General features: G+C 36.1%; 1 long non-coding RNA gene across 1 annotated transcript in view; it reads right to left on the reverse strand.

Annotated features, from left to right (window-relative positions):
* Nucleotides 1–9,093: 9,093 nt before the first annotated feature.
* The window catches only part of LOC149918535 (uncharacterized), a 47,141-nt gene continuing 30,515 nt past the window's right edge, over nt 9,094–25,719 (reverse strand). Inside the window, exons 2-3 of the long non-coding RNA XR_016465551.1 lie at nt 10,834–10,976; nt 9,094–9,185 (exon numbers count right to left, since the gene is read on the reverse strand). This is a non-coding gene — a long non-coding RNA (uncharacterized LOC149918535). The remainder of the gene's footprint in view (nt 9,186–10,833; nt 10,977–25,719) is intronic.

A 25,719-nucleotide genomic window follows, 5' to 3' on the forward strand; every position in this document is an offset into this window, starting at 1 on the left:
CTAAGGTGGGCATCACTCAGAAAGTAAGCCCAGTCTCCTCAGCCTCTCTGATATCTAAGGACAAGCTAGAATGCAAGAGGGTTTATTTTCTTTCAAACCTTTTTACACTACAAGTCTCTTTGGAAGAGCTCTCAGACAAAACACATTTCTGAGACTTCCAAAACATGTTAAAAGGATTTAAAGGATAGGTATCTAAAGAAGTGTGTAACAGTTTGGGATCAAACTCCAAAGTAAGTTCATGAAAACCTAGTTTGTTACATGCCTTTTAAGTGAGACTACTGCAATAGCTAGCAATCAAGCTATACAGGAGACTGTATAACAAGGTTGGAAAGGCTAATTTTCCATAAATAATAGAGTCAGACATTGTAGGAAGTTTAATATAGTGTATATTTAAATGGATGGAGTCCAAATAGTAAATCTCTCTTTTCTTCCTCTTGGCTATTTTAGTGCAGTCTATTTGTAGACATAACTCCAAATAAAGACTGACAAAGAAACATTGGTAGCTATAGACTGTGTTTAAAAGTGCAGCTGAGTCTTTGCATGCTGCATTCATTACATCTTTTTCAAGGTCGTCTTTTCTCTTTTATTTATGGCTTTTATTTGTAATTACTGAGATCAAAATGACCACTAGGTAAAACAGAGCAACTTAACACAAAAAGATGGCTGGATAGAGGAAATATGCAACATTTTCTTTCCTCATCATTAAACCTGTAGCTTGCAAAAATATTTATTTATTTATTTATTTATTTATTTATTTATTTATTTATTTATTTATTTTAGTGAAAGTCATGTCTAGGAATCTGATGTTCCCATTTCTTTCTGAAAATAAAGACTATTTACAACACATTCAATTTTCTGGATTTAATTTTAAATCCTAATAAACAACAAAGTGACATGACTTATCTGTAACTTAAATAAAGGCAGACATATTCAAATACTCAATTAAAATGGCAGTTTTTAGTTTGTTTTTAGTTTTTTTTTGTTTTTGTTTTTTTTTGTGTGTGTGTGTGTGGTGGTGTTTATTAATAAACATAGAATGAAAGTCTGCTCCTTTAAAAGTCTACCAAGTATGGTTAGTCACAGTAACTGATGAGATCTTGTGAGAATGTGAGCATGTTTATTCCAACAGGGTTATATGATAGAAGACTTGGGTGGATAGGGATAGGAAAATGGGGAATGGTTTTAAACTGAGGAAGGGGAGGTTTAGTTTAGATATTAGGAGGAAGTTTTTCACACAGAGGGAGGTGATGCACTGGAACAGGTTGCCCAAGGAGGTTGTGGATGCCCATCACTGGAGGTATTCAAGGCAAGGCTGGATGAGGTTCTGGGCAGCCTGGTCGAGTGGTTGGCAACCCTGACTGTGGCAGGGGGGTTGAAACTAGATGATCATTGTGGTCCTTTTCCACCTAGGCCGTTCTGATTCTATGATTCTATAATTCTATGACTTCTAGGCTGGGAGAGAATCACAAGAAATTCCTAGTCAGTTGTACTAACTGATAAGGAAAGAGGCAGAATGTTGGGGGAATGTTGGGGTGAGAATGTTGATTCAAGCAAGGTTATGTGAGTGAGGATCTCTGGATCAGGATGACAAGCAGTAAAGAAGGGGAAACAATAAGCAAAACACTGAGACACAGACTTTAAAAATCAAAAATGGAGCCAATAACAAATTAAAATAAATAAATAAATAAATAAATCCCAGTCACACTAGTTGATGAGTTATCAAACTACAGGCACTGCTTCTAGGAAGATCAGCCTGGCTGGACTTTGCAGTTGATAAGATCATGAACCAGGATCCTCCAGACTGGGAGGGGATACGGTGACTACAGTGACTGCAGCTCTTGTTTGTTGCCAAATTCTAGAGTCAGTGGGTTCTTCTACTCCCATCTCTGGGGCAGGAGCAGTGTGTGTTCCCAAACCAACTACTGGGTGGGACAGTGAGCAGGGCTGCAGGTCACAATAAAAATGTGTTAGTGCTTATACGTACGCAGAAAATTTCAGGCTGGACTAGGTGGTGGGTAGGCACACTGTGAAACAGACATGAGGGAGCTGGATCCAGTCAACAGTGCTGGAACGACGGAGTACTCTGTGGATCTGTAAATGTGTGTAAACTTGGAGAGTGCTGTGTATGTGCCTTCACGAGTGAATTCCTTTCTCTGCCAGACTGGAATCATCTATTTGAGTCCTATGCCTAAGTGCTGTTGAAGGCACCTTGTGTGACCTGTTGTATCAGTGTCTGATCTCTCTCTGTGTCTGGAATACATGTTCAACTTTGCTACTGGTTCAACCTATAAAAAGGGACAGCTGCTGTCATGTCCTCCAGTCTGGGCAGGGGTTGAGTCACTGGCCACCAGGCTGAGCCCCAGCAGCTGGGAATAAGCTGGGGTGGCAGGAGGAGTTGACCATGCTTCTTTATCTCTCTTAACAGTTGGTGTGTTGTTTTGTTTTATTTTGTTTTGTTTCCCCTCATGTAGGAGTTGTAGCTCTCCAGACACCAATGGAATTATAACCATTTACAATTAAGTGGACATTTTTATTTTGTCTGTAATTAGAATTATTTCTAATTAAACATTACTGCACATAACAGAAAAGGAAACCTTCAATTGAGATTTTGGTCTTCAGGTACACAGAAAATTCAGTCATATCTTTAAATTGTTCCTTAGATATTTTAAGCCACTGTACTCTTAATTCATATAACAAAAAAAATAATAAAAGATAACATTATTCCGACTTGCTTGTATATAACTAGAACATTAAACCCATGTCACACTGAAATGGTGTTTTAATTATTGTGAAGGAGTATAGAGAAACAGTTGAAAAGTAAAAAAGGCCAAGTGTTTTGTTTTGTTTTGTTTTGTTTCTATGTTTAGTGTGTTAAGCATTTCTCCCTCAATCCATATAGAAGATATAGAAGATTTGCAAACTCAAAATGACATTGGCATTGGAAATGTGGGAATTTGACTGTGTAGTAAGATATCAAAGTTATAATCTCAGAACTTTTTTTTTTTAATTATTATTTTTATTTTTTAGGTTATAAGCACACAAGTTCTTCCTTGAATGTACTTTGAAAAGTATACATAGAAGTCTGGAAGAGCTGCCACAGAATTGGATTTCATAAGTTTTGATGAGATGAATTATTAAGAATCTTAATGTTTGGTCCAAGATAATAGCACTGTCTCTAACCACTACATAAATACACATATATTTGCAAAGGAAGAAAAGAAGGAAGGGAGGAAGGAAGGAAGGGAGGAAGGAAGGAAGAATTTTGCTTTTCTCAAAGGACAATTCTCTTCTATAAGTATGCTGCAATCTGTGAAAGTATACTAATCTGTTAGACAGAGCCAATAAGAAATAAAAGTATTAATGCGAAGGAGCCAGGATTTTTTGTTTCTTTACATGAAGTCTGCTCTGAAAATAATGCCTCCTAACTTGTTATATAGACCTGCAGCATCAGAGGTAGATATGAGTAGTATGGCAGTAGAAGTTTGACCCTCCTGTTAGTATACCATTATATTTTATCACTGTGTGAGAGATGGCAGCAGAAGGACAGTCTGACAAAATGGCGTCTGACAAAATGGCATCTGACATTGAAGTGTATAGGAGGGAAAAGTGTGTAATTAAATTCCTTCATGCAGAAAAAACTTCATCCACTGCCATTCATCACCACTTGCTGAACTTTTATGGAGATCATGTTAACCTATCCTGACATAGAATGGATTGTGTTGGAAAGTATCTTAAAGATCAAACAGTTCCAACTCCTTCCTTCTGTGGACAGAATTGCCCCTAGATCAGGCTGCCCAGGTCCTCATCCAGCCTAGTCTTGAACACCTTCAGAGATGGGGCATCCACAACTTCTCTGGGCAACTTGTTCTGGTGCCTCACCAACTCTCTGAATAAAGAATTTGCTCCTAACATTTAACTTAAATTTCTCCTCTTTTTGTTTAAAGCCATTCCTCCTTGTCCCATTGCTATAATACTGTGTCTAAAGTTGGTCTCCCTCCTGCTTGTAAGCTCCCTTTATGTACTGGTACTGGTACTCTGGTACTCAGTGAGGTACGTCACTGGTACTCAGTAAAGTCTCCCTGAAGCCTTCAAATCTCCAGGCTGTGCAACTCCAGCTCCTTCTGCCTTTTTTCATGGGAGAGGTGCTCCAACCCTCTGATCATCTTTGTGGCCCTCTTCTGAACCCAGAAGCTTGAGATCTTTTTTGTGTTGAGGGCTCCAGACCTGAATAAAGTACTCCAGATAGGACATTACAAGGGCAGAATAGAGGGATACAATCACCTCCCTTTCTCTTCTGATCACCCTTTTTTTGATGCAGCCCAGGATACTGTTGGCTTTCTGGACTGTAAGTGTGCGCTGCTGGGTCACATCCAGCTCTTTCTATACCAGGACCCCAAGTTGTTCTTGGAAGGGTGTTCTGGATGAGTTCTTTCAGTCTGTACTTTTATCTAGGATTGCCTTGACTCAGGTGCAACATCTTACACTTGGCCTTGTTGAACCTCATTAGGTTCACTGGACCAACTTTTCAAGCCTATCTAGGTCCCTCTGGGTGGCATCTCTTCCTTCTATTGTGATAACTTCACCACTCCGTTTGCTGTCATCAGCAAACTTGCTGAGAGTATAACTGATCCCACTGTCTGTACAGTACTTAAAGGGAGCCTACAACTCAGGAGGGGTATAAAACGGCAGGACAAGGGGAAATACTTTTAAGTTGAAGGAGGGAAGATTTAGGTTGGATATCAGGGGGAAGTTCTTTGCCAAGAAAGTGGTAAGGTGCTGAAACAGGCTGCCCAGAGAGGTTGTGGATGCCCCATCCCTGGAGGTTTCGAGGCCAGGTTTGTTTGGGCCCTGAGCAGTCTGGACTAGTATTAGATATGGAGGTTGGAGTCCCTGTCTTTGGCAGGGGGCTTGAGGGACCTTGAGGTCCTTTCCAACCCAAGCCATTCTATGATTCTACGATTCTGTGTTGAAGAGCACTGGCCCCAAGGTGGACATCTGGGGATACTGCTTGTAACCTAACTCCACCTGAACAGAGTGGATCCATTGATCACAATCATGTGGCTGCAACCATCGAATCAATTCTTTATCCATCACATTGTCCAGTCTTCAAATCCATTTTCCTTCAATGTAGAGATAAGGATGTGGTGTAGGACCATGTCAAAGGCCTTAATGTTCAATGCAGGATCAAAAGATGCACCAACATTTCTAACAACTGAACTAATGATTATACAGTTTATAAACAAAAGTGTGAAAAGATAGGCAATATAATTTGTTCTGGTGTCCTCTAGGCTAAACAGAAGTTCGTCCACAGCAAATACACAATATATAATAAGGTAAGAGATGTATAGGTCAGAAACAAAAAATCCCTGTAGAGAGTTCTATGCAGTCTTCTATTGCTTCTAGATAATAATAAAAGCTATTATCTATACATTTCATTCTTTATCAATTCCCATCACATATTTGCAGACTTTCATCATTAGTGTCTCTCTTTCTTCTCAAAAACAAATAGGTAGCATTTTCAACTGCCTGCTTTCTCTTTTGTTAAATTCCTATCTGGCCTTGAAAATCAATATGAATTTGTCTTCTGATCCATACCTCGGATTTCTGTGGGGAATTTTGTAGTTCATTTATCTTCTATTTCTGGTGCTTTCTCTTTCCAGAGTTTCAAATCAGTATTGTTAAAATACAGCTTACATGTCTGGTGTCCTCAAAATTTTGTACTGTTTCTGGAGGAGCAGATGGAGATTAGAAAATCCTATACAGATATACCATCTAATTAAGTTGAATGTAAAAAAGTTGATGTATAAATATCAGTATCTAAAATTGTATGTTTGAGTTGTCCTGAAAGCTGCAACAGCCAGACATTTCACATTTCACAATATATACTGTGGTTTTGATGGCTTAGTCTTTTTAGTCCTAGTCAGTAAAGTTATTGAGCAATGGCCTTTCAGAAATGGTTTTCCAGTGATTATTTAATATTCAGACTAATAATCAGTTGTTGATACAGTTCTCATTTTTATCTGTAACATTTCCCTTGAAAAAAACTGTTTTGAAAGTCACCCAGCATTAGTAATAATAGTCCCATTATAGTTTTTGCTCAATATAGGACCTTTCTATATTTTGATAAATCTGTTCATTATATTTATTGACTGATAATTTTAATGCACTATTTCTTTGCCTTCCTTTGTCATTTCTCAGTTGTCTTCTGATTAATTAAACAGTTTCAAGATTCATATTTTTTAAAAAATATTTTATTATTATTTATTATTTCGAAGTATATCTCAGAAACATTTCAATTATTACATACAATTCTAGTTTTAAAGAAAAGTTTTAAAATACTTCTTTTTATTTCATTTGCTCTCATTTGCAGTTGTAAGCAAAAAATGAGAAGGAATCAGTGTTAAGCAAAGCCTTTTGAAGTAAAATAACTTCTGGATTTGTAGTCCTGCTGAGTGGAAAAGTGAGTTTCCATGTGAGATCCCCTACTCATGGTGACCTACTTCACGACCTTCTGTCTTCCACAATTCATTCCACGGAAATTGTACTAATACATTGGATGTCTAGTGCTGCAGGGCACCAAGGGTAATGAAAGCTGTAGCTTAAAACTTATAATGGCTGAAGTAATAGTTGCACCTCACATTATGTTACACTCTTGACTTGATGTGCCTTGCTTGTTCTCCTTTTTTTGTTTTCCTCTATTAATCATCCTACTACGGTGTTTCCATTTTTTTCTTTTCAATCACTTATGTCTAGAACTCTCAGATTTTCTGAAATACTAGCAGAGTCTTATAGTGCACTGAAAACTTCTCTAAGGAACATCATATCAGGCAATTTTTTAATTAAAAAAAAGGTTTCAAAAAGTCTGAAAATCTTTTGAAATTATAAGTAAATTAATAGATAAATAAATAAATGAACTGAACAGGAAAATAATATGGTCAATTTCTTTTTTTTTCTTCTATTGTTTTAATAAAGCAAAATGAAATCAACCAAAGAAGTGTGAATAGAAGTAGAAAACTTTGTGCATCTCACATCAGCTCTACAGTTTCTCTGCATGAATCACACAATCCCTATTCATCATTATTATAACTGTAAGATCAATCAATTTCTATTGGCTATCTGTATAGCCATTTTGAGAACTTTTCATTCTGAAACACGCACAGTAATTATTCAGTGGTTCTATCTTACCTGTTCTTAAAAAACACAGTGCAATATTTTGGGAGTTTGTAATTATAGTAAATTAACCTTGAAGGGAGCTTATAAACAGGAGGGAGACTGATGTTTTAAATGGGCAGATAGTTATAGGACAAGGGGGCAGCTTTTAAACTAAAAGAGAGGAGATTTAGATTAGGTACTTGGAGAAAATTCTTAACTCAGGTGAAGCCTTGGCATAGGTGCCTAGAGAAGCTGTAATATCCCTGCAGGAGTTAAGGCCACATTGGATCAGGCTGCTGAACTGGTGGGTAGCAGCCCCGCCAATGGCATGGGGCTGGAGCTGGATGAGCTTTGAGATTCCTTCCAACCCAAGTCATTCTGTTATTCTCTGAGTCTCAGACTAGAAGTGGGAAGAATGTATCTGTGTTCGGCAAGTAACTTCATGCAGTGAAATCCTTTAAGCTTGGGAACAGTTGCAAGGAATACGAGTCATGCCAGATGAAAAACAGGAAACCAAAATACTAATAAATGTATGATGAAATACAAAACTGTGTTGGCAAGGAAATAGACAAAAGGTTCATTTTTCAAAATGCATTAGACTTGCTCCCATTTTCAAATACAACATCAGAATCTGGGACACTAATCTCCTAGCAAATTATTGAATTTACAACAATAAAAACAAGTAAGGATTTCTGAAGATAAACTAATGTGACAAATTAGGCTTTTTTTTTCCCCTTACTTTCTCTGATAACATTAATCATGTAACTGTGGCTTATTTGTGATCCTTTATTTCATATGCTGCAAGGGAGTTGAAAGCAATACAGATCATTTTGATTTACTTTTGGAAGGGATACTATTTTCACGTAAAGAAAGAAAAAAAATTGTAATAAAATATGAATAATACTGAAGAATGCAATCCTTCTTTCTTTCCTAGGTAGAAGATTGTTTTATAGGTATAATTTTGGAATTCTTTAAGACTAGAGAGAAATGATTCCACAACATCATAAAAAGAGAGTTTTACAACTTCACTAGAAAATGCCACACCATGTCCAGTGTAAGAACAGTGCATCGTTTATTTCTTTAGTAATAAAAAGCATTGAAGAATAAAACCAAAGTTCAGAACATTTTGGATATACTTCAGTGAAAATTGGCTAAAATGTTTCAGTGATTGAGTCTCAACGATTCTGTATAATGGCATAAGGGCATTGTTTAGTAAAGCTAAAATGAAAATTCAGAACATATTTCTTTTCCCAAGTCATAGAATACAAACTGGGATATCAAATAGAAATGATTTGCTTAGTATCTATGATACAGAAGGGGATCCTAAGTCAATCTCATTGTTCTACTTCAGCGTCTCAGACTGATTACAGAAAGGAAATGTACACAGTTACAATCCAATCAGTGATCCTCATTCTCTGTCTCTGTGGACAAAGCTGTGAATTATTCATAATAAAAGCATCATCAGAAGGGGAAAAAATAAAAAGAAGATAAGTTATTTTTTACAACATTTCACTTACTTATTTTCAAAGGAGAAAATATGTTTGAGTTTTTCAGTACTTAAGTAACCAAGCCCATGGTTATGATTATGCGTGTATATTCTCAGAGACATAGTTTACAATATAGTGTACATTGTGATCCAACATAATTTAGTATATCTCAATAGAATGCATGATTTACAAGCCCTGATGAATGCAGTACTTCAAGCTTTCTTCCATCTGGACTTTTGTTATTCTGGAGTACATTTGAGAACAATTTGGGATGTCATTCTGCAACCACATGATAGTTCACATAATTTCTAAAGAGATTTTTCATTCTGAAGAACCCTTGATTAATCTTTTTGTTTGCACAAATCCTTCTGCTGGCTCTTAATTGTTTCCTGTATTAACATTTTTAATGAATTTAGAGCCAATATCTATTAAAAAATAAATCTATAATTCCACAGTAAATGTCATCAGAGTAAGGGTTTTTGTAATCCTTTTAGCTGCTCAATTCCCACAATTCCTGCTTGACAGCAGTTTTTTTGGTCCAATTTCCTGTGAGAAAATCGAAATTTGTCTCAATACTCCTTGCCTGGACCTGGTGTAAAGTGATAATAAAATATCACACTGCTTGTAGAACACACAGTCGAATCTTTAGGGAAATAGTAACTAATTAAATGAGTTGGTCCTTCTTGTTGTTAATGCTGTTCACAGAGCATGCTCATTTCTGTCATGATTGATCTTCCAGTGCTAATACCAAAATGACATTTACTGTTGCTTGACAGAGCATTTATCAATATTGAAATAGTTCAGAAAACATTGAAGAAGACCAAATTAAGGGGAAATTTAACGGATCAAACATAAATAATAATGAGAATCTCACCTAGCAATACTAAATTAGTCTAGTTACCTTCTTATAACAAATATGCCAGTTTTCTATGGAATTCTTAAACACTATAATAACATATATAATGTGGCAAACATTAACTTAAAATACTTTCTTTTTTTTCTTTTATCAACAAGCAGGCATATGTTCACCTTAAAACTCTCTTTGGCGAAACAGACAACCTACTTTACAGTTCTGTTGTTAATTTACAGCACTACTGATAGTGACAAGAATGTATCTCTGTCTCTACATGGAAAGGATTACATCTAACACACAACGTTCTTTTATGATAAGGTTTTTCTATTTTTTTTTTTTTTTCCTGTTCCAGAGCTTTGGAAAGACTATATATCTTAAAAATCCATTACCTCTACTATTTCTCCTGGGATGATGTGACTGCACTTTCTGTGGCTTGGTTCTGAACTTGGTAGCATAAATGAGGCACAGAGCTACTGTAATTATTTGCTGATGGGGTTAATAAATTAGATAAGTATCCGCATTTAGCATAGCATTATTTAAAAGAGAGGAAAAATGAAATTTGCTCTTTCTGTGACAGGACACTTCAAAAAGTGTAGAACATTGCATAAATTTCAGTCATATTTGTGACATTTTCAAAACAGAAAGAGAAATCAGCAGTAAGAGTATCAGACTACAGAAACGGACAAAAAGATTCGCTAGCAATAGTTACTTCAGAATGTAGGAAAGACTTACATTTTTGTATTATTTGCTCAGTAACAAATATAATAACTAGAACATCCCTTTGATGATATATTCTTTGCTTAATTTTCAGTCGTTGGAGTTTAAATACAAATATAACTGATAAAAAAACAAAAACAAAAACAATTGGGAAGAAGCTGTTATTAATGTTAATAGGAATAGCTGCAAGGCTACACTAATGGCTTAAAGTTTGTTATCTTTTAACTTACTTGTATCATGCCTAAATGTATGCCCATCATAAGCAAAAGGAAGACTAGCAAGATGTCCTAACATGATAAACAAGTAGACTGTCCTATCTGGGGCTAAAATAAATCACTGTGTTTTAGGATATGTATGTAGGACTGTATATGTCTTCCACCTTTTCACAATTCTGTTCATAAGTATACTTAGAAAGAAAGAAAGAAAGAAAGAAAGAAAGAAAGAAAGGAAGGAAGGAAGGAAGGAAGGAAGGAAGGAAGGAAGGAAGGAAGGAAGGAAGGAAGGAAGGAAGGAAGGAAGGAAGGAAGGAAGGAAGGAAGGAAGGAAGGAAGGAAGGAAGGAAGGAAGGAGAGAAAAAAATAAAATTATAGAGCTATTTCAATTATAATATTTTGAGACACTTACAGTGGCTTGTTTTCCTGTGACCTTCCTGTGTCCAAACTGACTATGATTCCAGGTGTCTTTCCAAATCTTCCATTTCTGTTTTTAATTACCTGATGTGATGGTCATATATGGATGGACACCACACTTCTCTCTGCATCCCATTCCTCAAAAAAAAAAAAAAAGAAAAAAAGAAAACCCACAAAAAAAACAAACAAAAACAGAGGGAGAAAACACTGGTAAAAATCTCACGGACTAAGATAACGACAGAGAGACCACTTGCTTGTTACCATTACAGGCAAAACAGACTCAGCATAAGTGAGATTAATATAATTTATCAATAACAGACTAGAGCACTGAGAACTAAAAGGAAACTACAAACACCTTCCTCCCATCCACTTTCTTCTATGTTCTCCCTACAAGTGCTTTAGAGGAACAGGGAATGGGGTCTGCAATCAGTCCATAATGCTTCATCTCTGCCACTCCTTCATGATCACTCTCTGCTGCTGTTCTGGAGTAGGACCCCTCCCTAACTCTAAGAACTGTTCCAGCACAGGTAACCCACAGGCAACAGCTTCCACTAGACCTCTGGGTCCCTTTTGTAGCATCTGGAATTGACTGCTCTGACATGGGGTAGCTGTTGGACTTTTCTCACAGAGGCTGCTCCTGCAGTCTTCCTACTACCAAAGCCTTGTAATGTAAGTCTAATACATTTGGATGTGGGTACACATCACAGAATGGACAGAGTTGGAAGGGACCTCAAGGATCATGAATCTCCAACCCCCCTCTGCCACATCAGGGCCACCAACCTCCATATTTAATACTAGACAAGGCTGCCCAGGACCCCATCCAATTTGGCCTTGAACACCTCCAGGGACAGGGCATCCACAACCTCTCTGGGCAGCCTGTTCCTGTACCTCACCACTCTCTCTGTAAAGAACTTCCCCCTGACATCCAACCTAAATCTTCCCTCCCTCAACTTAAAACCATTTCCCCTTGTCCTGTTGTTATCTACCCTTTCAGAGAGTTGATTCCTTTCCTGTTTGTAGGCTCTCTTTAGGTTCCAAAAGGCTGCAATGAGATCACCCCACAGCCTTCTTTTCTCCAGGCTGAACAAGCCCAGCTCTTTCAACCTGTCTTCGTACAGGAGGTACTCCAGTCCCCTGATCATCTTCGTGGCTCTCCTCTGGACCCTCTCCAACAGCTCTCTGTCTTTTTTGTACTGGGGGCTCCAGTCCTGGATGCAGTACTCCAGATGGGGCCTCACAAGAGCAGAGTAGAGGGGGAAAATCGTCTCCCTGTCCCTGCTGGCCACCTCTCTTCTTATGGAGCCTAGGATACCATTTGCTTTTCGAGCTGCAAGAGCACACTACTGGCTCATGTTAAGCTCTTCATCTATCAAGACCCCCAGGTCCTTCCCCCAGGTCCTTCTCTGCAGGGCTGCTCTTAAGAACCCCTCCTTCAAGTCTGTATGGATGCCTGGGATTCCTCCGGCCCAAGTGCAAAACTCTGCGCTTTGCCGTGGTGAACCTAGCGAGGGCTCACTTTTCAAGCCTGTTGAGATCCCTCTGAATGGCATCCCTTCCTTCCACCATGTCAACCACACACTCAGCTTGGTGTCATCAGCAAACTTGCTGAGGGTGCACTCAATTCCATCATTGATGTCATTGATAAAGATGTTAAAGAACACCAGTCCCAAGACAGGTCCCTGGGGGACACTGCTTGTTACTGGCCTCCACCTGGACATAGAGCCATTGATGACCACCCTCTGTCTGCAGCCTTTCAACCAGTTTCTTATCCATCAAATGGTTCACCCATCAAATTCACATCCCTCCAATTTGGATATAAGGATGTGGTGCGGGACCATGTCAAAGGCCTTGCTCAAGTCCAGATAAACAACATCAGTCGCCTTTCCCTTGTCCATCGATGACGTCACTCCATCACAGAAGGCCACCAGATTGGTTAAGCATGACCTTCCCCTGGTGAAGCCATGCTGGCTGTCTCGGATCACACGCTCATTCCTCATGTGATCAGGTATGTTATCCAGGAGGATCTGTTCCATGATCTTCCCAGGCACAAAGTGAGACTCACTGACCTGTTGTTCCCTAGGTCCTCCTTGCTCCCTTTCTTGTAAATGGGAGTGACGTGACCCTTCCTCCAGTCATCTCGGACCTCACCTGACAGGCATGACTTTTCAAATATGATGGAGAGCATCTCAGCAACCACTGACATTAAATATTTACATCAACATACATTAAACACTGACAAAAGAAATGGAGTTGTAAAATATAAAATCTACTATATGTAATATATTCTTTCAGTTGGAAACAAAAAGAAGGTGGCAAATAATATTAAGATGAGCACGAGAAACAATTACATATTTTCATATGTTTTTGTTGCTGTGCATAAAAAGACACAAAATATTTCATTAAAGATTCCATTTTAAAATTAGCCAGTAACATTAAAATTGAAAATTTGCAACGGTTTTTAATAAATCTGAAAAGCTTATAACTTTGTGAATATTATTAAGGAAAGCTTTGGACAGTAGATCTATAAATGTGGTTAGCTGTCCTAACTACTGTAGATCCACTTGTACACAGAAAGATTGTGCACAAACATAATAATAATATTTTTCTCATCAAAATCTGCCTCCACTCAAATAAATGTGTTGTATGAGTTAACTGAGCAAATTAATTTCTAAGTAACATTTTTTAAAGTGTAAAATTTCATATGAATAATGGAATATCAACTGACTTTTTAATTAAATGAATTAATGCTGAAAATATAAATTAATGTTGCAAATCAAATACCATTTTAAAATATGCAAAAAAAGTGGGTTTTTCTTGTTTTGTTTTAAAAAATTGCAACTTCCAAATGTTGAATCAAATCTCATTATATGAATTGTTAAAAAATATTTGTGATTAAAAATTTTCTTATTAAACAAATAATTTCTTTAAGAAAGAAGAGCCTGAAAATGAAAATGTAATTATAAAAATGGAAAAAAAGATATTTTTCTACATACAGAATAGACGTGTTTTGACTCTTGCCGGTGTAGTAATATTATTCTGAGACTACTGAACTGTACTTAAAAATAGAAAAACTGCAGTGAACTTGAATTGAAATAACATATCTTTTTCAGCCAGCACAATGTTAGCACAATATTTCTATAGAAACGAAGTTGTAGCTAGGAAAGTCAGTGGAGCACTTGTGTTAGAAATGTTCATATTTTTATTCACAGAATTGATGTCCAAGGTCAGAAAAATGTATTTTTAGGTCCTTCACAATTATGGTCAGACATGTCAATGCTGCAGGCCAGTTCCAGAGCCTGAGTGTCTATTTTGTGTCAGTAGTGAGCAAAGATCTTACATGTTGCTTGAAGTTTCGGCAAAACCAAAATGAATAAACAAGCAAAAAACAATAAACAGTATTACCAGAGGTAGTCATCTAACTTCTTTTTTTTATATTTGAAAAGATGAATAAATATCTCACCACAGGGAGTATTTACCATCTTTTTAATTCTTTTGATCCCCGTCTTCAAACAGTACATTACTCAATAAATGCGGTCCTTGTTATTATCAGAAACTTTTCAACATTGCTTGAAGACCTTTACTGAAAAGAAATATCATAAGGAATTTACCTAAGTGAAAAATAAACAAAAGCAAAAGCAAATCTGCTTTGTTTAAATCCCTGAACATTCTTTGAGAGCTTTCTCTGAGTGAGTCAGCTGCACACCTTGTCATTATTCAGTCACAATAAATAGAATTTTAAAGGTGAGATCTTTTAATTTATAGCACAGGAATTCAGGACCAGCTGCCTACAGGAAGCAACTTTTATTGGTCCCTCTGCACATCTGCCACCAGCCTTGTTAGACCTCTTATATACCAATCCGTCATTAGATATAAATCTGCGCTGTAATATTTCACTTCTTTCTGATATCCATGTATCATGCTTTCCAACATAAATGGCAAACCCAGACAAAGAGTTTAATTCTGCCACAGACTGCATAGAAAACTTCTTGCTTTGACATCTGAAGTGTATATTATAAAGCATTAGTAGTCACAAATTCTGTTTTGTGGATGCAAGTCATAAAGACAAAGTTGTTCTCACCTCTTTTGCAGAGGTTGAGCTTTGACTACACTTTAAAAGCAGTCCTCTTGAAACTTTCTTAATTCTGGCCTCAGCAGCACATCCCTTGACAAACAAAAGACTTCAGCTTATCACTCCCTCCCTCAGAATCAAGGAAGTGTTGCAGCCAACTGTGAGACCAAGACATCTGAGGCATCTCGTGTGTCCAGATGGCTCGCCAGTCAGGCAGAACATAGTCTACAAAACAACTGCGAGCATGTCTTTCCCTATCCTATTGATTTTCCCCAATTCTATTGCAAAATTTAGCAAGGGCAAACAATAAGAAAAATAAATGAAGAAATTGAATAAATGAAGAAATGAATAAACATGGGAAGGCAACATGAGATAATTTAGACATTAAGGATGTATTGAGATAGGAAATGAGTGGCAATATGATGAAGTAATTTATATTAATGTCATCAGTTGCCAATAGTATGCACTTCTGTGATTTTCCTAGGAGGGATATGTCTACCATTTAAGGGAATTTATCATTAAGGCAAAATATTCTTCAGAGATAGATAAAATTATTTTTAAAAATACACATAAGAGATTGAACAATTCACAGTTGTGAATATCAGACACATTTGCAAAATAATAATAATTGTAAAAAGTTGCAGTATCATAATTAATTCCTGCTCAGCAATATAGAAAGAATAATTGATTGTTTCCAGATTGTGATAAAAAACAGCAGTATAAATCCCAGTTCACACTTCAATGTTGCTGAAATCAGTAAAATTTTAATAAAGGAAACATATAATAGACATTCTAATTGTTAATATATATGATGTAAATTCCACTAGGAATTTTTGTGCTGTATCAAAGGTGTTTCTATGCACACTCTGAACAAAATTCCTACCCTCTGGGATTACAGTAGCATTTGATTTATTTACATTATCCTGTGCCATTTAAATGTAGTTATTCTATCAACTATTGAGACATTTTACAAAAAGCAAATACCTTTTTGACTTATTTAAAAGAAATGAACAGCAAAAAAGAAACCTCCTGTAGAGAAACAGCTCTTATGAGAGGAGGTATGTTGGTCATGGCATATTCCCAAGATAAAAACAACTCCACCTTCAAAATCCTAATCAGTGAAAAGATTATTCCATCAAATAATGATAAACACCATATAACCTGAAAGAAGTCAAACAGCCTGTGGCGTATAAGATGATTTCATGTGTACCTTTGTGGGAATGTCTGTAGTAGCAGCAACTCATTTTGCAGACAATGATATTAAAATTAGGAGTGACATCAAGTCTTTTATGAATATTAGTGGCAACAGTACAAGATGTATAGCAAAATTATTAATAAAAGTTTTGAACAGCTACATCCTAGTGACAAATCCACAGGTGGACTTGCTTTGTTATACAGTGGCACTCAAACTACAGCAGTATCTCAGGGTCAAAGTTAATAAATGACAAGGGAAATATTTGATATGAGTTTAACTAACATGACCTATAAAAACTAACATGCCTCCTGGATCTGTTGTCCCTGTTCCCCCAAGGTCTATTCAAGTTAAAGATTTAGTTTCTGTCTTTTTCTTATCCATGATAATTAATCTGGTAAATTATTGTATGTTGGATTTTAATGTGAAAGGATATGTAAAGAAATGAACTAGATCCTGCCTTTTAACCAGAAACAGCAGCCCAGTTCACGAGGCCCAACACAGGTTCAAAGACATAAGGCATTTTTTGCCTCCTCAGATACAATAAGTGCTCTCATTCTCATATTATTAGAAGATTAGCTATTAACTGAGTTCAGTGATATTCATTCCTTTTTGTCACACAAGAAGTTAAATATTTACTTAGTTCATAAATACCCATAGTGTGCCTCTGGCCTTATGTGCACCACAGGTCAACATAGGTCAACATGTATCTTCGGAAAAGCTAACATCTTGAGAAGGCATCTAAGGTATTTCACAGAGTAGTTTCTGGACTGTTTCCCAACAAACCGGGTCACGTGGTGGAGTGAAAAATGTAAACTATGACAAAAGGAAAAATAACATGCTTTTCAAAAAGAATGCAAGTTCTTCAACACTCCAAGCCATGGATCATCTCTGACTCAATTGCAGGTGGCACAGCATAGTGACTGAGCAAATAAGTCTGTTAAATAATGTGATAATTATGTGTTTTCTGAGTCAGAAAAAGTGTGATTCTTAATGGTTTGCTGCACTGATAGAATTTACTAATACCTATCTGTATGGGAACTGTTGAGTCATTGCCTCAATCACTGATTGATCACCTGAGTCAAGGACTGGGTCAGCTGTGGGAGCAAAGGTGAAGACACTTCAGCAGTGTGACCGGACTCCTAAAACCCATTTAAGGGCTGACAACCACAATCTCTTTTTCTGGAGATCCCTCATTTTTGGAATTTTCCACTGCGAGCCTACATCCTTAGATATGGGTAAGCATTTCTTCTTCGATTGTCTCTTTTCCACCACGATAATCTTTCACCTGTAAAGCACCACTCTAACTATGCTGCTCTTCCAGCTGTACTTTTGTTGACTGTACACTATCTAAAAACAAACAAATCCACCACCTTTTGTTACATTGCCATGCAAAATGTAGTTACTCATTCACATTAACGCAGATGGCTGCAGTGAGATGATCCAATCAATCTTGTAAAAAATGAATGTTCAGTGTTTTTCATCTGCTTGTAGAAAGGAGCACTAGTTCAGTGATATTCATTCTTTTTTGTCACACAAGAAGTTAAATATTTACTTAGTTCATAAATACCCATAGTGTGTCTCTGGCCTGATGTGCACCACAGGTCAACATAGCTGGTGCTGATATTTGTGGGGTAAGTCAATTTCTGAATTCCCTCAAAAGGGAAGATCAAAATCTTCAATTAAAATTGCATATATTAAGAGAACTGAGAGGGGAAAGGCTATCATCCTGTAATAATCAGAAACTTTTTAGATATAACCTTATTGTCTCATTGTAAAAATGCCCAAAAGGCATCATGAAATGAATCAGGGTCCACAATGCCAGAGAAAGAAAACATATATTGGGATATAAGCAGATTGAAGTTTTTCTTGCTTTTAGGTTTCAAAGTTCACTTTGAAGCAGCTGAAGATTTGTCTCCAGGAATATTTAAGATCAGATGAAACTGTAGTTATACAGTCTTCTTAAAAGAAAGACTACTGTGTTCAGGTGGAGCAAGATAAAATTGAGACATCTCAACTAGCTGCTATCTCTGAAATAAATAATTTCAAAATAAAAGTCTGACAGCTTTACTATGGTAATCTAGCCTGATTACTAAATCATATGTATTTCTTGAATTACTTTTCTCCTTGAAAATTCTTCATTCCCGCAGTTCTTTTCTGAACGCTTACCTGCCACTGATACGATTTCATGTGTTCAGAGGAACACAAAACAAGAGTATGGTATTCATCTGCTGAAATACATTTTCATCCGTTTAATCTAAGAGTCTACACAGTTGTTACAATCACTAGAGAGAAATGGGTTAATAGTTACCTCATGCTTGCATAGATGTTTAAGGTAGCTGTGAGAATTCTTCTTTTTTTTTTTGGCTCAAAGCTTGTTTCCAGAGGTATATCTTGTGATAAGACTCTGATTGATTTCTGAGGAAGCAAGTGATGGGTGCTACCGTGTGACAATCGATATCACTTTGTGGACATTTGAAAGCCCCTTCCTCCAGAGCTGCTTGCCTCCAGAAGAGAGTGCTCAGGAGTGTTTACTGGAAGAAGATCTGGCCTGTGACTAAATAGCTCCAGCTTGGTGTGGAAAAACTGGGGAATGATACCATCATGTCCTGTGAAAAACAGGATGCAGGTGGGCATCCCTGCTCCCTCTTATCTGCTGGCAAGGCCCCGAAGATGGGACCAAAGGAGTTTCTCCTGAGATCCCAGAGCCAGAAGCTGTCACTCCAAAGAGACCTGACTCAATCACTTTGGACTTATAAATAAGTTGGTATTACCATTGAAAAGTGGCCATCATCACTGTGGTCACCGTTGTCATCAACAGAACAATGCCCAAAGACCCACCACTACTGAAGATCAATGACTGAACTACGAACCATGCTGCATCCATGGTGGTGACTATCTCCCTCTTGCTTCCTCTAAAGACTCCTTGCTTCTTCTTTCCTAGCTTTTCTATCACCCTCCTTCCCTTCCCCATTACCCTAATTCATAATAGCATCCATCCTCCCCTTCCCCATCTCCCTGATTAAGATCTGTAATAAACTGGTCAGATCAACATTTGAATAATTGTTTCTTAATCTCACACTGGATATACAGATATTAAAAAACCTCCTCTCCCTCCTATAAATTGGAGTAAGATAGTAGCTCATCAAATTCACAATCCAAAAGCATTGTTTTTCTTCAGTGAATATTGAAGTTAGTTTCAAGCAACTTCCTTGGTTGTTGATTTATACAAAGAAGATTTTTAACTACAGTTGAGTTAAAACTTACCCTTACTATCTGCTCTGCCTTGGAACTACTCTCAATGTACATTTTCCCTCTTTCAGTTATAAAACTGATGGTGTTTCATGAAAGCATATTTTTTTCTTCCTGAACACCTCAATTGCATAACAAAAATCTCAGTAAATGCAAGAAAAATGCATTCTTGGTGGGGAAAAAAAAAAAATAAGGCTGACAGCAGGATGTAATCACTTCTTTCCAATGTACAAGAGGCAATGATGAGTAAAGTACTAAAAGTCAACGGAAAATTAGCAGGCCAGATGGCTGGTGAAATCATGACAAAATGACAACAAAATGAAAAATCTAATAAAAATAAGAAAGTGACTGAAGGAAGTGGATAGAAGACATTCAAAATTAAATCAAAAATTCTGAGATAAAATTGAAAATACCATTAGGGATTACAGAAACCAGGAGATCAAGAGACAATTTCTCCTCTTTTCCCCTCTTCTATGATCTTTTCCTTTTTCTTCTACTTTTCTTTTCTGAAGAATCAAGAACTCCCACAGAAAAAGACAAAGAATAATGCAATCTAATGTTTTATTACATTATTGTATTATTACAGTGGTAATAATGAAGGTATTCCACCCTCCAAAATATTTATTCTAGATTTCATTTCAAAGTATCACAGAAGCCTTAATTAACCCTTATGTGATGTCTCTGAGATAAGTGGTATTTTATTACTTGTTTACAGATTGGACTATATTTGATAAGTCTCACTGTTGCTGTTATCTCTATATATTGCCTGCTCTATTGAGGTAGGGCTAATATACAAATGTGTTTTCTCTCCCAAAATAATTAGGACTTTCACACAATCAGGTTTGAAATTAATAAATAGCAATAAACCTATACATGTGACAGCATTAAGTGTTGTGCAAAGCTACATCAAGACATTCTGTTGTGAATGAGTTGCCAGAAATAGAAAGAGATAAAGGAAATGTATATATAGAGAGAAATAAGTCTTTTAGTAGCTGAAAGAAGCATTGAAAACAAAGGGAAAACATTTAACCTACAAATGTGTCCTGGGGAAAGTGTATGTTATTAATGTAAGCATGAAAGCATGAATACATGATATAATATATTAAGCATAAATGCTTAATATGCTGCATAATATAAGTGATACTAGATCTAGGGAGCAATTTCATATGAAATGAAAATTTAAGAAAAAAAATGGTCAGGTAAAAATAAATGTTTCTGCAGCTTATACACTTTTTGGCAGATATGTGAACAAATTGGAATCATAGTGTTTTGTTTTGTTTTGTTTTGTTTTGTTTTGTTTTGTTTTGTTTTGTTTTGTTTTGTTTTGTTTTGTTTTGTTTTGTTTTGTTTTGTTTAAGTGAAGGAAAGGAAATGTATCTAGTGTCAATCATAGTAAGAATAAATGAAAAGGGCTGGAAAAGAGCCAGAGACTGATGACTGGCAAGTGGTGAGAACAGGAATGACTTCCAGTGGAACATAACATTAGGAACTTGGATGATCATAGTCCCCTCAGATCTTAGCAAATTTACATCTTCCAGAAAGTCAGCTGGATTTAACAGCGTGGCAACATCCTGCACAGTTGGGGGCAACAAAAAGAAATTTGAAGTTGGTGTTCCTTCCCTGCTGAGTTTTTATATCTCCAGTTGAGAGGCAGCAGGCAGCCTCAGCAGAGTACCTTTATGTGTGTACTTGTTTCATGTCAAAATAGGGAATAAACTGTTGGTGTAGTGCAGCAACAGAGAGGAAGCTTGAGGTTTTCTGAAGGAAGATCACCAGCTGCACACATAAAAGTGTTCTGCTGGGAAAAGAGAGAACTAATATTCCAAGGACGTTTATGAGGGAACAGTAACAATATAATGAGGAAAGAATGGGCAAAACAAGTTGATAATGAGTTGGTACCGCTGTTGACATTACAGGAGACTTGAGATGCTGCAGAAAATGCTGGGTAGAGGATGAATAAGAACATGCCAAGAGGGACAAAACTGAGATTTAATATCCTATGGGAAGTGGAAAGTTTATTTCTAAAAGGACATGTTAGGCAATTGGAGATCTGTCAAGTAAGTGGGGTGGAGTGGGGTGAGGGGGAAGCAACATAAAGCATCAAGAATCTGATATAAAAAGAAAACAACATTCTTCATCTGCCTATCATTAAAGCAAAAACTTTTAAAACATATTGAATGTAAGGTACTTGAATGGACTTCTATTATGTTGGTTGCTTTTGTCTACTTTATTTTTACTATTAAGCACAGTCTTAGTAAGGCTTTATTTCTATTTATTTTTAGCATTTCTTAAACCAGTGTGCACATAGATACAGAGAAGAGATATTATGTTAACAAGAGAGACTCTTCCATCATTTCCAAAGAAATCAGCAGCTCAGACACTGTATCAATGGAATTTCAGCTGAATATTCTTGTTGCAGCACTTTGTTTCCTGGAAGCTCTGTAAAATTATTTTCAACAATAGACAGGATTAAAGTAATAAATAAGAAACTTTGCAACATCAGAGATATATGTGAATTCATGAAACATTATCATCATAGGAGACAGACCCATTGTTAGAAATAGTATCTTCTATAAGATAGTTCTGTATTGTATTCAGTTGAATTGAAAGGAAAAAAAGGCTTAGATCATTTTAAGAAAAATGTGGACCTTTAAGAAAGAGTGGATACATTTTATTTCTTCTCTTTTCCTAATAAAATAAAATAAAATAAAATTCTAAACAATGTAAACATGTAAATAATTAAATTTCTTGAATTCGTATCTTCCAGTTTTGAGCCTCACCTTGAACATTGTTATTTCTTACAAATAATTCCATAATTCTTATAGAAAATACGTACATGAAAAAGCAAATACGGATGGTTTATGTAAGGTTGCAGTTCACAGTTAGAATTGTACCCATAAATTTATTTCCCATCTGAAGAGTGCATGGAAAAATATTTATGTACATATATAAATCACATCATTAAGACCAGCAAAGTCTAAGAGGTGAAGTCAATGTAATAACTACATTGACAGTATGCCCATACCGTGAATGCTGCTATTTTCCAACTATTTTGAACCTCTTCTGAAAAAGATTATCATAGGTGTAGCTGTAACTTACATTACAAACCAGAAATCTCATTCTATCTTGAATTTCACTATGTAGAATTGCATTAATTCCCTGTGTGGCAAGTTTCACCAGCAGTCATTTTCTCTGAGCCTGTTTTCCACTTGGACAACACTTCATTGCAGTAGTATCTTGAAAGCTGCATTTAAGTTAAACTTAAGTGGTAAGGATCTAAGCACATGCTGCCAACCTTATATGGTCTACCACTTCACAGGGATTTCTTCAGCTACACTCATCAATGTTTGCTTACTTCTAAAGAAGGAAATTAAAAAATAATAAAAAAAAGTTATGTTAAAAGGAAAATATCAGCAGGAATTCTGCCTATCAGCAGGCATTTGGAAGCAGCAGGACTTCCATATTTATTTTCTATAATTTCGGTAATTACCACTTCTGTATTTGCTGTAATATAAGTATACCACCACTTGCTGTACAGTAGGTGGTAATTTGTATGTTTTAGTGCTGTGATGCTCCTTACTAAGAAGTGGAATAACATCCAAGGTGCCTACAATAAATTGAAAGTTGGATGTACTGATAGTTTTCCTGATTCACTTTCAGCATCTGATAAACAATGCAGATAGAAGCATCCACTAAATCCAAATTCTAGAAGGATTTACACCCAAGTAGCCTTTCTTTTGTAGTCTTATGCAAAACCAGATTCTGTTAAATTAAGCAAAATTTGATCCCTGGTGATTCAATGAATCTATTCCTTCTTTGAAATGTGTACTTGAACTGAAGATAGTGTTTCATAAAAGTTGCTGATATGAAAGTACTTGTACTATAAGCTTTTCCTTTCTTACCGAATGTATCCTCCACTGTACAGAGGAAGAGACATTCAACTCCCTTTTTCCATAATATTTTTAAATTAAGGGGTTTAAATGAAGATACATGGAAAATATGTTGATTTCATATCATGCTTTGTACCTCAGAAACAGGTTCACATTTTTCACAAACAATTACCTGTTAGTCTAGACTAGCTTAAACTGCATGCCATTTAAAGAAATACTATTCATCCTTTAAAATTCAGATTTTAAAAATAGACTTATTTAGTTATAATAAACCTTACTTAAGTAATAAAACCTCTCTAGAGCTTCTCCGAGAAAGTTTTTTATAGTAATACATAAAAATTGTATGCTTTTTATTTTTTGCTTGATATTAGCTGCTGTGAAATAAGCAAATTAACTAAGAAAATAGACAAAATCACATTGCTCTTTCCTATCTTTCTATCATTTCTCCTGGTTACATTAAACACTATACTTATGCACATTTTATCTGAATTGAGCTTCTAAACTCTTGAAAATTTTCTGTAAATTCTTTTGGGACATACTTTGTTATGTAACTGGCTCTATCTGCTCTTTGAAAAAAATGTAAAAAAATCTTTTCTTCAGCAGTGTGTAGGTTTTTCATTCCTTTTTTGGGAAACAGAAAAGTTAAAATAAATGAACATGAAAAATAAACAAGGAACTGTATTTAATTGCAAATAATTAAAATAAAAAGGACTAGTGAAGTATGAAAAATTTGTTCTAATGCAGAATGTTGTAGACAAGTAATATATTTGCATTTTCCATACCCTTATAAAGACTTTCCCAGGGAAAAACAAGAATAAAAACAACAAACCAAAAAATCTAACAAAATAAACCTAAAACAAATAAACAAACAAACAAACCCACAATTGTTATCAGTATCAGTTTATTTCCTGTAATATATGCATAATTTTAATCTAATTTTCACTGGTGTTATAAGTCTCAATTGAATAATTCCTGTTTAAAGATTTGTCATTGCAGTGATTATACTCCTGAGAATCAAAGTGTAAGATGAAGTCTAAATAATATGTCTAGAAGTGACAAAGTAATACAAAAGGAGATGCTAATACACCTTTCTTTTAACTGCAAGTGATTTTTTAATCATGAAACTAATTCTTCAAGATTTTGTTTGAAATTTGCTTATCTTTTTGCACTTTTAAACTAAATGTTGTGTAATTTCTTTAAAAACAAGTGTCTGGGCTGTTTGAATTGTCTGATATCATGTTATCTTTCCTGGAAGTGCTGAGAGTCATAACTAATTTCCACTGTATTCTATTAGAAATTACTGATGAGACAAACTTTTAAAAACAGATCTGCAGAATTTCCAATAGTGACAAATACTTCACAAAAACTTTGTCGTTTCCTATGTATTTAGAACTCAAAGCATAACAAAATTTAAATGTGTTTCAAGGACATGAAGCATCTTATATTCCACCACTACACTTAGCTGAGTGCCTTCACAATGCATACAAAGCCCTGTCTGCCTCAGTTGTTCCTTCTGAGTGTGTCAACCAGTATACAATCAAAACTAGCTTGCTATAGCATACTAAAATAATGTCACCAACATCACCTCATAAGTACTTTGTAACACTGTAACCACTATTTTATATAAATTTGAGAGCACTGTGACCAGTAACTGGATAAGAAATATGTGTGTGTCTAAAGGGATATGCACCCAAGAAGATGCAAGAGGAACAACCCATAAGCAGGGCATTCTGCAAAATCAAAAGCAATGTTTCATGGGGAAAGGAAAAATAAGAAAGTTAAAACACCAAGAGTGACTGGGGAAAGATGGAGGAGGCAGGGCATTCCTTTCTGACTTACTTTGTCTAAGAGATCTCTAGCCTAGTCACTGTAACTTTGGCACCTCAGAACCACCAGTGGCCATGACCTGTATGTTGTGAGCTCCAAGACACTGCAAACTCTCTGTTAACTTCAGACATAAATATTGAGGACAGTTGCGTGTGAGTAGTAAGTGTATAGTGGTAATGATTATTGATGTTTAGGAGTAAGCCATTGGCTTGCAGAGGGTTGCTAATGAATGCATGAATCTGTTAAAGTTTTTTTCTTGAAGTTTGAAGCTGGCCTGATTTATCAGTCTTCTAAACATTCCAGTCACAGCAATCTCTAATCCCCTAACTGAAATGTATGTACATATATTCAGTTGTAACAACATATAATCCTTTGTAATAAATTACTGTTTGTACTGTCACAAGAATAAATTTAAACTACATAGAAGATACAGATCCTCTAAAACATTCAGAGCACTCCTGTTTAGTAAAGAAAAATAGCTTTCTTTAAGGTTTACCCAGTACAAAAATAAATTGACAAAGCTTGACAACCATTTAGTCAGTGTTTTTCCAGTGTTTACCTCACAGAAGCAAAACTTTTTATGACATCTGTAATTCTTAAGTTATTCCCAAGAGGGACATGTACAGAGCGGCAATTCCTATATTATAATGC

This window comes from Phasianus colchicus, chromosome 3 (genome assembly GCF_987193195.1).
Source record: "Phasianus colchicus chromosome 3, bPhaCol1.hap1.1, whole genome shotgun sequence".
NCBI classification, from domain to species: Eukaryota; Metazoa; Chordata; class Aves; order Galliformes; family Phasianidae; genus Phasianus; species Phasianus colchicus.